The sequence below is a fragment of the Cervus elaphus genome, chromosome X, assembly GCF_910594005.1.
Source record: "Cervus elaphus chromosome X, mCerEla1.1, whole genome shotgun sequence".
In the NCBI taxonomy this organism is placed as follows: Eukaryota; Metazoa; Chordata; class Mammalia; order Artiodactyla; family Cervidae; genus Cervus; species Cervus elaphus.
Genome location: NC_057848.1, coordinates 10411861 through 10425472, shown reverse-complemented (window position 1 = coordinate 10425472; position 13612 = coordinate 10411861).

Genomic DNA, 13612 nt, shown 5'->3' with positions numbered 1-13612 from the left:
GGAAATCAAGGCTCCTTTCATGTGTGATGTGCAACACGGAATTGCTCTGCACGCAGTGCAGGGGAATCGGGCCTCATCTCGCGGCGAGGGGGAAGTCTCATGGTTTTTCTCGAGTTGCTGTGGGAACCTGGGGTATATTCTCGAGTTACGACGGGGATGGCCCTTCCACCCACGTGTTTCTTCAGCGACGTCAGGACTCCTGCCTAGTTGCGAGGGACAACTCTGGATTCTCCTCGAGGCTTGGCAGGGCAATTGGGACGCCTCTCCAGCTGAGGCGGGAGACCAAGTGTCCCTTTCCAAGTGCCACAGGAATCCTGGGACTCCTATCAAGTTTCACGAGGAGTCAGGCATCGTCTCCTTTGGAGGCACTGATCTCCGCTTACCTCTGGAGTTTTCAAAGGATGTGAGGCTATCGGTCGCGATGAGGTGGGGAACTAAGTTTTTCTCTGTGCTTTCCACAGGGGATTCAGACATCCTTTCATCCTGGGAGATGCAAGACGAGCCTGCATTGAAGTCACTGCAGGGATATCCGGCCTTATTTCGAGTCAGGGCATCGCGGTGTCCATTCCACTTGAGGCCGCAAACTCAGGGTCCCTCTCACATACCTAGAGCTGAGAGAAGCCTCCTCTTGAGGTGCTTGTGGTAAGGTGGTATTCCTCTGGAGACGAATCCAGGGACTAACCTCTCTTTTCGAGTTGATTTTTGGTCCACAGAGTTCTTTCGTGTTGCTACAGTGACCTCAGGATCCCTCTATCCTTGAAACAGTGTTCTTGGGGTTTCTCTGGAGTGCCATCAAGGAAATCAAGGCTCCTTTCATGTGTGATGTGCAAGACGGAATTGCTCTGCACGCAGTACAGGGGAATCGGGCCTCATCTCGCGTCGAGGGGGAAGTCTCATGGTTTTTCTCGAGTTGCGGCGGGAACCTGGGGTATATTCTCGAGTTACGACGGGGATGGCCCTTCCACCCACGTGTTTGTTCAGCCACGACAGGACTCCTGCCTAGTTGCGAGGGACAACTCTGGATTCTCCTCGAGGCTTGGCAGGGCAATTGGAACGCCTCTCCAGCTGAGGCGGGAGACCAAGGGTCCCTTTCCACGTGCCACAAGAATCCTGGGACTCCTATCAAGTTTCACGAGGAGTCAGGCATCGTCTCCTTTGGAGGCACTGATCTCCGCGTACCTCTGGAGTTTTCAAAGGATTTGAGGCCTCCGGTCGCGATGAGGTGGGGAACTAGGTCTTTCTCTGTGGTCTCCACAGGGGATTCAGACATCCTTTCTTCTTGGGAGATGCATGACGAGCCTGCATTCAAGTCACTGCAGGGATATCCGGCCTTATTTCGAGTCAGGGCATCGCGGTGTCCATTCCACTTGAGGCCGCAAACTCAGGGTCCCTCTCACATACCTAGAGCTGAGAGAAGCCTCCTCTTGAGGTGCTTGTGGTAAGGTGGTGTTCCTCAGGAGTCGAAGCCAGGGACTAACCTCTCATCTCGTGTTGATTCTTGGTCCACGGAGCTCTTTCGTGTTGCTAGAGTGACCTCAGGATCCCTCTAGCCTTGAAACAGTGTTCTTGGGGTTTCTCTGGAGTGCCATCAAGGAAATCAAGGCTCCTTTCATGTGTGATGTGCAACACGGAATTGCTCTGCACGCAGTGCAGGGGAATCGGGCCTCATCTCGCATCGAGGGGGAAGTCTCATGGTTTTTCTCGAGTTGCGGCGGGAACCTGGGGTATATTCTCGAGTTACGACGGGGATGGCCCTTCCACACACGTGTGAGTTCAGCCATGTCAGGACTCCTGCCTAGTTGCGAGGGACAACTCGGGATTCTCCTCGAGGCTTTGCAGGGCAATTGGGACGCCTCTCCAGCTGAGAAGGGAGACCAAGGGTCCCTTTCCACGTGCCACAGGAATCCTGGGTCTCCTATCAAGTTTCACGAGGAGTCAAGCATCGTCTCCTTTGGAGGCACTGATCTCCGCATACCTCTGGAGTTTTCAAAGGATTTGAGGCCTCCTGTCGCAATGAGGTGGGGAACTAGGTCTTTCTCTGTGGTCTCCACAGGGGATTCAGACACCCTTTCGTCTTGGGAGATGCAAGACGAGCCTGCATTCCAGTCACTGCAGGGATATCCGGCCTTATTTCGAGTCAGGGCATCGCGGTGTCCATTCAACTTGAGGCCGCAAACTCAGGGTCCCTCTCACATAACTAGAGCTGAGAGAAGCCTCCTCTTGAGGTGCTTGTGGTAAGGTGGTATTCCTCTGGAGTCGAAGCCAGGGACTAACCTCTCATCTCGAGTTGATTTTTGGTCCACGGAGCTCTTTCGTGTTGCTACAGTGACCTCAGGATCCCTCTAGCCTTGAAACAGTGTTCTTGCGGTTTCTCTGGAGTGCCATGAAGGAAATCAAGGCTCCTTTCATGTGTGATGTGCAACACAGAATTGCTCTGCACGCAGTTCAGGGGAATCGGGCCTCATCTCACGGCGAGGGGGAAGTCTCATGGTTTTTCTCGAGTTGCGGCGGGAACCTGGGGTATATTCTCGAGTTACGACGGGGATGGCCCTTCCACACACGTGTTTGTTCAGCCACGTCAGGACTCTTGCCTAGTTGCGAGACACAACTCGGGATTCTCCTCGAGGCTTCGCAAGGCAATTGGGACGCCTCTCCAGCTGAGGCGGGAGACCAAGGGTCCCTTTCCACGTGCCACAGGAAACCTGGGCCTCCTATCAAGTTTCACGAGGAGTCAGGCATCGTCTCCTTTGGAGGCACTGATCTCCGCATACCTATGGAGTTTTCAAAGGATGTGAGGCCTCCGGTCGCGATGAGGTGGGGAACTAGGTCTTTCTCTGTGGTCTCCACAGGGGATTCAGACATCCTTTCATCTTGGGAGATGCAAGACGAGCCTGCATTCAAGTCACTGCAGGGATATCCAGCCTTATTTCACGTCAGGGCATCGCGGTGTCCATTCCACTTGAGGCCGCAAACTCAGGGTCCCTCTCACATACCTAGAGCTGAGAGAAGCCTCCTCTTGAGGTGCTTGTGGTAAGGTGGTATTCCTCTGGAGTCGAAGCCCGGGACTAACCTCTCATCTCGAGTTGATTTTTGGCCCACGGAGCTCTTTCTTGTTGCTACAGTGACCTCAGGATCCCTCTATCCTTGAAACAGTGTTCTTGGGGTTTCTCTGTAGTGCCATGAAGGAAATCAAGGCTCCTTTCATGTGTGATGTGCAACACGGAATTGCTCTGCACGCAGTGCAGGGGAATCGGGCCTCATCTCGCGGCGAGGGGGAAGTCTCATGGTTTTTCTCGAGTTGCGGCGGGAACCTGGGGTATATTCTCGAGTTACGACGGGGATGGCACTTCCACCCACGTGTTTCTTCAGCGACGTCAGGCCTCCTGCCTAGTTGTGAGGGACAACTGTGGATTCTCCTCGAGGCTTGGCAGGGCAATTGGTACGCCTCTCCAGCTGAGGCGGGAGACCAAGTGTCCCTTTCCAAGTGCCACAGGAAACCTGGGACTCCTATCAAGTTTCACGAGGAGTCAGGCATCACCTCCTTTGGAGGCACTGATCTCCTCATACCTCTGGAGTTTTCAAAGGATGTGAGGCTATCGGTCGCGATGAGGTGGGGAACTAAGTCTTTCTCTGTGCTTTCCACAGGGGATTCAGACATCCTTTCTTTCTGGGAGATGCAAGACGAGCCTGCATTCAAGTCACTGCAGGGATATCCAGCCTTATTTCGCGTCAGGGCATCGCGGTGTCCATTCCACTTGAGGCCGCAAACTCAGGGTCCCTCTCACATACCTTGAGCTGAGGGAAGCCTCCTCTTGAGGTGCTTGTGGTTAGGTGGTATTCCTCTGGTGTCGAAGCCAGGGACTAACCTCTCATCTCGAGTTGATTTTTGGCCCACGGAGCTCTTTCGTGTTGCTACAGTGACCTCAGGATCCCTCTAGCCTTGAAACAGTGTTCTTGGGGTTTCTCTGGAGTGCCATGAAGGAAATCAAGGCTCCTTTCATGTGTGATGTGCAACACGGAATTGCTCTGCACGCAGTGCAGGGGAATCGGGCCTCATCTCGCGGCGAGGGGGAAGTCTCATGGTTTTTCTCGAGTTGCGGCGGGAACCTGGGGTATATTCTCGAGTTACGACGGGGATGGCCCTTCCACCCACGTGTTTCTTCAGCGACGTCAGGACTCCTGCCTAGTTGCGAGGGACAACTCTGGATTCACCTCGAGGCTTGGCAGGGCAATTGGGACGCCTCTCCAGCTGAGGCGGGAGACCAAGTGTCCCTTTCCAAGTGCCACAGGAATCCTGGGACTCCTATCAAGTTTCACGAGGAGTCAGGCATCGTCTCCTTTGGAGGCACTGATCTCCGCGTACCTCTGGAGTTTTCAAAGGATGTGAGGCTATCGGTCGCGATGAGGTGGGGAACTAAGTCTTTCTCTGTGCTTTCCACAGGGGATTCAGACGTCCTTTCGTCCTGGGAGATGCAAGACGAGCCTGCATTGAAGTCACTGCAGGGATATCCGGCCTTATTTCGAGTCAGGGCATCGCGGTATCCATTCCACTTGAGGCCGCAAACTCAGGGTCCCTCTCACATACCTAGAGCTGAGAGAAGCCTCCTCTTGATGTGCTTGTGGTAAGGTGGTATTCCTCTGGAGACGAATCCAGGGACTAACCTCTCTTTTCGAGTTGATTTTTGGTCCACAGAGTTCTTTCGTGTTGCTACAGTGACCTCAGGATCCCTCTATCCTTGAAACAGTGTTCTTGGGGTTTCTCTGGAGTGCCATCAAGGAAATCAAGGCTCCTTTCATGTGTGATGTGCAAGACGGAATTGCTCTGCACGCAGTACAGGGGAATCGGGCCTCATCTCGCATCGAGGGGGAAGTCTCATGGTTTTTCTCGAGTTGCGGCGGGAACCTGGGGTATATTCTCGAGTTACGACGGGGATGGCCCTTCCACCCACGTGTTTGTTCAGCCACGTCAGGACTCCTGCCTAGTTGCGAGGGACAACTCGGGATTCTCCTCGAGGCTTGGCAGGGCAATTGGAACGCCTCTCCAGCTGAGGCGGGAGACCAAGGGTCCCTTTCCACGTGCCACAAGAATCCTGGAACTCCTATCAAGTTTCACGAGGAGTCAGGCATCGTCTCCTTTGGAGGCACTGATCTCCGCGTACCTCTGGAGTTTTCAAAGGATGTGAGGCCTCCGGTCGCGATGAGGTGGGGAACTAGGTGTTTCTCTGTGGTCTCCACAGGGGATTCAGACATCCTTTCTTCTTGGGAGATGCAAGACGAGCCTGCATTCAAGTCACTGCAGGGATATCCGGCCTTATTTCGAGTCAGGGCATCGCGGTGTCCATTCCACTTGAGGCCGCAAACTCAGGATCCCTCTCACATACCTAGAGCTGAGAGAAGCCTCCTCTTGAGGTGCTTGTGGTAAGGTGGTATTCCTCAGGAGTCGAAGCCAGGGACTAACCTCTCATCTCTTGTTGATTCTTGGTCCACGGAGCTCTTTCGTGTTGCTACAGTGACCTCAGGATCCCTCTAGCCTTGAAACAGTGTTCTTGGGGTTTCTCTGGAGTGCCATGAAGGAAATCAAGGCTCCTTTCATGTGTGATGTGCAACACGGAATTGCTCTGCACGCAGTGCCGGGGAATCGGGCCTCATCCCGCGGCGAGGGGGAAGTCTCATGGTTTTTCTCGAGTTGCGGCGGGAACCTGGGGTATATTCTCGAGTTACGACGGGGATGGCCTTTCCACACACATGTGTGTTCAGCCATGTCAGGACTCCTGCCTAGTTGCGAGGGACAACTCGGGATTCTCCTCGAGGCTTTGCAGGGCAATTGGGACGCCTCTCCAGCTGGGACGGGAGACCAAGGGTCCCTTTCCACGTGCCACAGGAATCCTGGGACTCCTATCAAGTTTCACGAATAGTCAGGCATCGTCTCCTTTGGAGGCACTGATCTCCGCGTACCTCTGGAGTTTTCAAAGGATGTGAGGCCTCCTGTCGCGATGAGGTGGGGAACTAGGTCTTTCTCTGTGGTCTCCACAGGGGATTCAGACATCCTTTCATCTTGGGAGATGCAAGACGAGCATGCATTCAAGTCACTGCAGGGATATCCAGCCTTATTTCGCGGCAGGGCATCGCGGTGTCCATTCCACTTGAGGCCGCAAACTCAGGGTCCCTGTCACATACCTAGAGCTGAGAGAAGCCTCCTCTTGAGGTGCTTGTGGTAAGGTGGTATTCCTCTGGAGTCGAAGCCAGGGACTAACCTCTCATCTCGAGTTGATTTTTGGCCCACGGAGCTCTTTCGTGTTGCTACAGTGACCTCAGGATCCCTCTAGCCTTGAAACAGTGTTCTTGGGGTTTCTCTGGAGTGCCATCTAGGAAATCAAGGCTCCTTTCATGTGTGATGTGCAACACGGAATTGCTCTGCACGCAGTGCAGGGGAATCGGGCCTCATCTCGCGGCGAGGGGGAAGTCTCATGGTTTTTCTCGATTTGCGGCGGGAACCTGGGGTATATTCTCGAGTTACGACGGGGATGGCCCTTCCACCCACGTGTTTCTTCAGCGACGTCAGGACTCCTGCCTAGTTGCGAGGGACAACTCTGGATTCTCCTCGAGGCTTGGCAGGGCAATTGGGACGCCTCTCCAGCTGAGGAGGGAGACCAAGTGTCCCTTTCCAAGTGCCACAGGAATCCTGGGACTCCTATCAAGTTTCACGAGGAGTCAGGCATCGTCTCCTTTGGAGGCACTGATCTCCGCGGACCTCTGGAGTTTTCAAAGGATGTGAGGCTATCGGTCGCGATGAGGTGGGGAACTAAGTCTTTCTCTGTGCTTTCCACAGGGGATTCAGACATCCTTTCGTCCTGGGAGATGCAAGACGAGCCTGCATTGAAGTCACTGCAGGGATATCCTGCCTTATTTCGAGTCAGGGCATCGCGGTGTCCATTCCACTTGAGGTCGCAAACTCAGGGTCCCTCTCACAAACCTAGAGCTGAGAGAAGCCTCCTCTTGAGGTGCTTGTGGTAAGGTGTTATTCCTCTGGAGACGAATCCAGGGACTAACCTCTCTTTTCGAGTAGATTTTTGGTCCACAGAGTTCTTTCGTGTTGCTACAGTGACCTCAGGATCCCTCAATCCTTGAAAGAGTGTTCTTGGGGTTTCTCTGGAGTGCCATCAAGGAAATCAAGGCTCCTTTCATGTGTGATGTGCAAGACGGAATTGCTCTGCACGCAGTACAGGGGAATCGGGCCTCATCTCGCATCGAGTGGGAAGTCTCATGGTTTTTCTCGAGTTGCGGCGGGAACCTGGGGTATATTCTCGAGTTACGACGGGGAAGGCCCTTCCACACACGTGTTTGTTCAGCCACGTCAGGACTCTTGACTAGTTGCGAGACACAACTCGGGATTCTCCTCGAGGCTTGGCAAGGCAATTGGGACGCCTCTCCAGCTGAGGCGGGAGACCAAGGTTCCCTTTCCACGTGCCACAGGAATCCTGGGACTCCTATCAAGTTTCACGAGGAGTCAGGCATCGTCTCCTTTGGAGGCACTGATCTCCGCATACCCCTGGAGTTTTCAAAGGATGTGAGGCCTCCGGTCGCGATGAGGTGGGGAACTAGGTCTTTCTCTGTGGTCTCCACAGGGGATTCAGACATCCTTTCATCTTGGGAGATGCAAGACGAGCCTGCATTCAAGTCACTGCAGGGATATCCAGCCTTATTTCGCGTCAGGGCATCGCGGTGTCCATTCCACTTGAGGCCGCAAACTCAGGGTCCCTGTCACATACCTAGAGCTGAGAGAAGCCTCCTCTTGAGGTGGTTGTGGTAAGGTGGTATTCCTCTGGAGACGAAGCCAGGGACTAACCTCTCATCTCGAGTTGATTTTTGGCACTCGGAGCTCTTTCATGTTGCTACAGTGACCTCAGGATCCCTCTAGCCTTGAAACAGTGTTCTTGGGGTTTCTCTGTAGTGCCATCAAGGAAATCAAGGCTCCTTTCATGTGTGATGTGCAACACGGAATTGCTCTGCACGCAGTGCAGGGGAATCGGGCCTCATCTCGCGGCGAGGGGGAAGTCTCATGGTTTTTCTCGAGTTGCGGCGGGAACCTGGGGTATATTCTCGAGTTACGACGGGGATGGCCCTTCCACCCACGTGTTTCTTCAGCGACGTCAGGACTCCTGCCTAGTTGCGAGGGACAACTCTGGATTCTCCTCGAGGCTTGGCAGGGCAATTGGGACGCCTCTCCAGCTGAGGCGGGAGACCAAGTGTCCCTTTCCAAGTGCCACAGGAATCCTGGGACTCCTATCAAGTTTCACGAGGAGTCAGGCATCGTCTCCTTTGGAGGCACTGATCTCCGCGTACCTCTGGAGTTTTCAAAGGATGTGAGACCTCCGGTCGCGATGAGGTGGGGAACTAAGTCTTTCTCTGTGCTTTGCACAGGGTATTCAGACATCCTTTCGTCCTGGGAGATGCAAGACGAGCCTGCATTGAAGTCACTGCAGGGATATCCGGCCTTATTTCGAGTCAGGGCATCGCGGTGTCCATTCCACTTGAGGCCGCAAACTCAGGGTCCCTCTCACATACCTAGAGCTGAGAGAAGCCTCCTCTTGAGGTGCTTGTGGTAAGGTGGTATTCCTCTGGAGACGAATCCAGGGACTAACCTCTCTTTTCGAGTTGATTTTTGGTCCACAGAGTTCTTTCGTGTTGCTACAGTGACCTCAGGATCCCTCTAGCCTTGAAACAGTGTTCTTGGGGTTTCTCTGGAGTGCCATCAAGGAAATCAAGGCTCCTTTCATGTGTGATGTGCAAGACGGAATTGCTCTGCACGCAGTACAGGGGAATCGGGCCTCATCTCGCATCGAGGGGGAAGTCTCATGGTTTTTCTCGAGTTGCGGCGGGAACCTGGGGTATATTCTCGAGTTACGACGGGGATGGCCCTTCCACCCACGTGTTTGTTCAGCCACGTCAGGACTCCTGCCTAGTTGCGAGGGACAACTCGGGATTCTCCTCGAGGCTTGGCACGGCAATTGGAACGCCTCTACAGCTGAGGCGGGAGACCAAGGGTCCCTTTCCACGTGCCACAAGAATCCTGGGACTCCTATCAAGTTTCACGAGGAGTCAGGCATCGTCTCCTTTGGAGGCACTGATCTCCGCGTACCTCTGGAGTTTTCAAAGGATGTGAGGCCTCCTGTCGCGATGAGGTGGGGAACTAGGTCTTTCTCTGTGGTCTCCACAGGGGATTCAGACATCCTTTCATCTTGGGAGATGCAAGACGAGCCTGCATTCAAGTCACTGCAGGGATATCCGGCCTTATTTGGAGTCAGGGCATCGCGGTGTCCATTCCACTTGAGGCCGCAAACTCAGGGTCCCTCTCACATACCTAGAGCTGAGAGAAGCCTCCTCTTGAGGTGCTTGTGGTAAGGTGGTATTCCTCTGGAGTCGAAGCCAGGGACTAACCTCTCATCTCGAGTTGATTTTTGGCCCACGGAGCTCTTTCGTGTTGCTACAGTGACCTCAGGATCCCTCTAGCCTTGAAACAGTGTTCTTGGGGTTTCTCTGGAGTGCCATCTAGGAAATCAAGGCTCCTTTCATGTGTGATGTGCAACACGGAATTGCTCTGCACGCAGTGCAGGGGAATCGGGCCTCATCTCGCGGCGAGGGGGAAGTCTCATGGTTTTTCTCGATTTGCGGCGGGAACCTGGGGTATATTCTCGAGTTACGACGGGGATGGCCCTTCCACCCACGTGTTTCTTCAGCGACGTCAGGACTCCTGCCTAGTTGCGAGGGACAACTCTGGATTCTCCTCGAGGCTTGGCAGGGCAATTGGGACGCCTCTCCAGCTGAGGAGGGAGACCAAGTGTCCCTTTCCAAGTGCCACAGGAATCCTGGGACTCCTATCAAGTTTCACGAGGAGTCAGGCATCGTCTCCTTTGGAGGCACTGATCTCCGCGGACCTCTGGAGTTTTCAAAGGATGTGAGGCTATCGGTCGCGATGAGGTGGGGAACTAAGTCTTTCTCTGTGCTTTCCACAGGGGATTCAGACATCCTTTCGTCCTGGGAGATGCAAGACGAGCCTGCATTGAAGTCACTGCAGGGATATCCTGCCTTATTTCGAGTCAGGGCATCGCGGTGTCCATTCCACTTGAGGTCGCAAACTCAGGGTCCCTCTCACAAACCTAGAGCTGAGAGAAGCCTCCTCTTGAGGTGCTTGTGGTAAGGTGTTATTCCTCTGGAGACGAATCCAGGGACTAACCTCTCTTTTCGAGTAGATTTTTGGTCCACAGAGTTCTTTCGTGTTGCTACAGTGACCTCAGGATCCCTCAATCCTTGAAAGAGTGTTCTTGGGGTTTCTCTGGAGTGCCATCAAGGAAATCAAGGCTCCTTTCATGTGTGATGTGCAAGACGGAATTGCTCTGCACGCAGTACAGGGGAATCGGGCCTCATCTCGCATCGAGTGGGAAGTCTCATGGTTTTTCTCGAGTTGCGGCGGGAACCTGGGGTATATTCTCGAGTTACGACGGGGAAGGCCCTTCCACACACGTGTTTGTTCAGCCACGTCAGGACTCTTGACTAGTTGCGAGACACAACTCGGGATTCTCCTCGAGGCTTGGCAAGGCAATTGGGACGCCTCTCCAGCTGAGGCGGGAGACCAAGGTTCCCTTTCCACGTGCCACAGGAATCCTGGGACTCCTATCAAGTTTCACGAGGAGTCAGGCATCGTCTCCTTTGGAGGCACTGATCTCCGCATACCCCTGGAGTTTTCAAAGGATGTGAGGCCTCCGGTCGCGATGAGGTGGGGAACTAGGTCTTTCTCTGTGGTCTCCACAGGGGATTCAGACATCCTTTCATCTTGGGAGATGCAAGACGAGCCTGCATTCAAGTCACTGCAGGGATATCCAGCCTTATTTCGCGTCAGGGCATCGCGGTGTCCATTCCACTTGAGGCCGCAAACTCAGGGTCCCTGTCACATACCTAGAGCTGAGAGAAGCCTCCTCTTGAGGTGGTTGTGGTAAGGTGGTATTCCTCTGGAGACGAAGCCAGGGACTAACCTCTCATCTCGAGTTGATTTTTGGCACTCGGAGCTCTTTCATGTTGCTACAGTGACCTCAGGATCCCTCTAGCCTTGAAACAGTGTTCTTGGGGTTTCTCTGTAGTGCCATCAAGGAAATCAAGGCTCCTTTCATGTGTGATGTGCAACACGGAATTGCTCTGCACGCAGTGCAGGGGAATCGGGCCTCATCTCGCGGCGAGGGGGAAGTCTCATGGTTTTTCTCGAGTTGCGGCGGGAACCTGGGGTATATTCTCGAGTTACGACGGGGATGGCCCTTCCACCCACGTGTTTCTTCAGCGACGTCAGGACTCCTGCCTAGTTGCGAGGGACAACTCTGGATTCTCCTCGAGGCTTGGCAGGGCAATTGGGACGCCTCTCCAGCTGAGGCGGGAGACCAAGTGTCCCTTTCCAAGTGCCACAGGAATCCTGGGACTCCTATCAAGTTTCACGAGGAGTCAGGCATCGTCTCCTTTGGAGGCACTGATCTCCGCGTACCTCTGGAGTTTTCAAAGGATGTGAGACCTCCGGTCGCGATGAGGTGGGGAACTAAGTCTTTCTCTGTGCTTTGCACAGGGTATTCAGACATCCTTTCGTCCTGGGAGATGCAAGACGAGCCTGCATTGAAGTCACTGCAGGGATATCCGGCCTTATTTCGAGTCAGGGCATCGCGGTGTCCATTCCACTTGAGGCCGCAAACTCAGGGTCCCTCTCACATACCTAGAGCTGAGAGAAGCCTCCTCTTGAGGTGCTTGTGGTAAGGTGGTATTCCTCTGGAGACGAATCCAGGGACTAACCTCTCTTTTCGAGTTGATTTTTGGTCCACAGAGTTCTTTCGTGTTGCTACAGTGACCTCAGGATCCCTCTAGCCTTGAAACAGTGTTCTTGGGGTTTCTCTGGAGTGCCATCAAGGAAATCAAGGCTCCTTTCATGTGTGATGTGCAAGACGGAATTGCTCTGCACGCAGTACAGGGGAATCGGGCCTCATCTCGCATCGAGGGGGAAGTCTCATGGTTTTTCTCGAGTTGCGGCGGGAACCTGGGGTATATTCTCGAGTTACGACGGGGATGGCCCTTCCACCCACGTGTTTGTTCAGCCACGTCAGGACTCCTGCCTAGTTGCGAGGGACAACTCGGGATTCTCCTCGAGGCTTGGCACGGCAATTGGAACGCCTCTACAGCTGAGGCGGGAGACCAAGGGTCCCTTTCCACGTGCCACAAGAATCCTGGGACTCCTATCAAGTTTCACGAGGAGTCAGGCATCGTCTCCTTTGGAGGCACTGATCTCCGCGTACCTCTGGAGTTTTCAAAGGATGTGAGGCCTCCGGTAGCGATGAGGTGGGGAACTAGGTGTTTCTCTGTGGTCTCCACAGGGGATTCAGACATCCTTTCTTCTTGGGAGATGCAAGACGAGCCTGCATTCAAGTCACTGCAGGGATATCCGGCCTTATTTGGAGTCAGGGCATCGCGGTGTCCATTCCACTTGAGGCCGCAAACTCAGGGTCCCTCTCACATACCTAGAGCTGAGAGAAGCCTCCTCTTGAGGTGCTTGTGGTAAGGTGGTATTCCTCTGGAGTCGAAGCCAGGGACTAACCTCTCATCTCGAGTTGATTTTTGGCCCACGGAGCTCTTTTGTGTTGCTACAGTGACCTCAGGATCCCTCTAGCCTTGAAACAGTGTTCTTGGGGTTTCTCTGGAGTGCCATCAAGGAAATCAAGGCTCCTTTCATGTGTGATGTGCAACACGGAATTGCTCTGCACGCAGTGCAGGGGAATCGGGCCTCATCTCGCGGCCAGGGGGAAGTCTCATGGTTTTTCTCGAGTTGCGGCGGGAACCTGGGGTATATTCTCGAGTTACGACGGGGATGGCCCTTCCACACACGTGTTTCTTCAGCGACGTCAGGACTCCTGCCTAGTTGCGAGGGACATCTCTGGATTCTCCTCGAGGCTTGGCAGGGCAATTGGGACGCCTCTCCAGCTGAGGCGGGAGACCAAGTGTCCCTTTCCAAGTGCCACAGGAATCCTGGGACTCCTATCAAGTTTCACGAGGAGTCAGGCATCGTCTCCTTTGGAGGCACTGATCTCCGCGTACCTCTGGAATTTTCAAAGGATGTGAGGCCTCCGGTCGCGATGAGGTGGGGAACTAAGTCTTTCTGTGCTTTCCACAGGGGATTCAGACATCCTTTCGTCCTGGGAGATGCAAGACGAGCCTGCATTCAAGTCACTGCAGGCATATCCGGCCTTATTTGGAGTCAGGGCATCGCGGTGTCCATTCCACTTGAGGCCGCAAACTCAGGGTCCCTCTCACATACCTAGAGCTGAGAGAAGCCTCCTCTTGAGGTGCTTGTGGTAAGGTGGTATTCCTCTGGAGACGAATCCAGGGACTAACCTCTCTTTTCAAGTTGATTTTTGGTCCACAGAGTTCTTTCGTGTTGCTACAGTGACCTCAGGATCCCTCTATCCTTGAAACAGTGTTCTTGGGGTTTCTCTGGAGTGCCATCAAGGAAATCAAGGCTCCTTTCATGTGTGATGTGCAAGACGGAATTGCTCTGCACGCAGTACAGGGGAATCGGGCCTCATCTCGC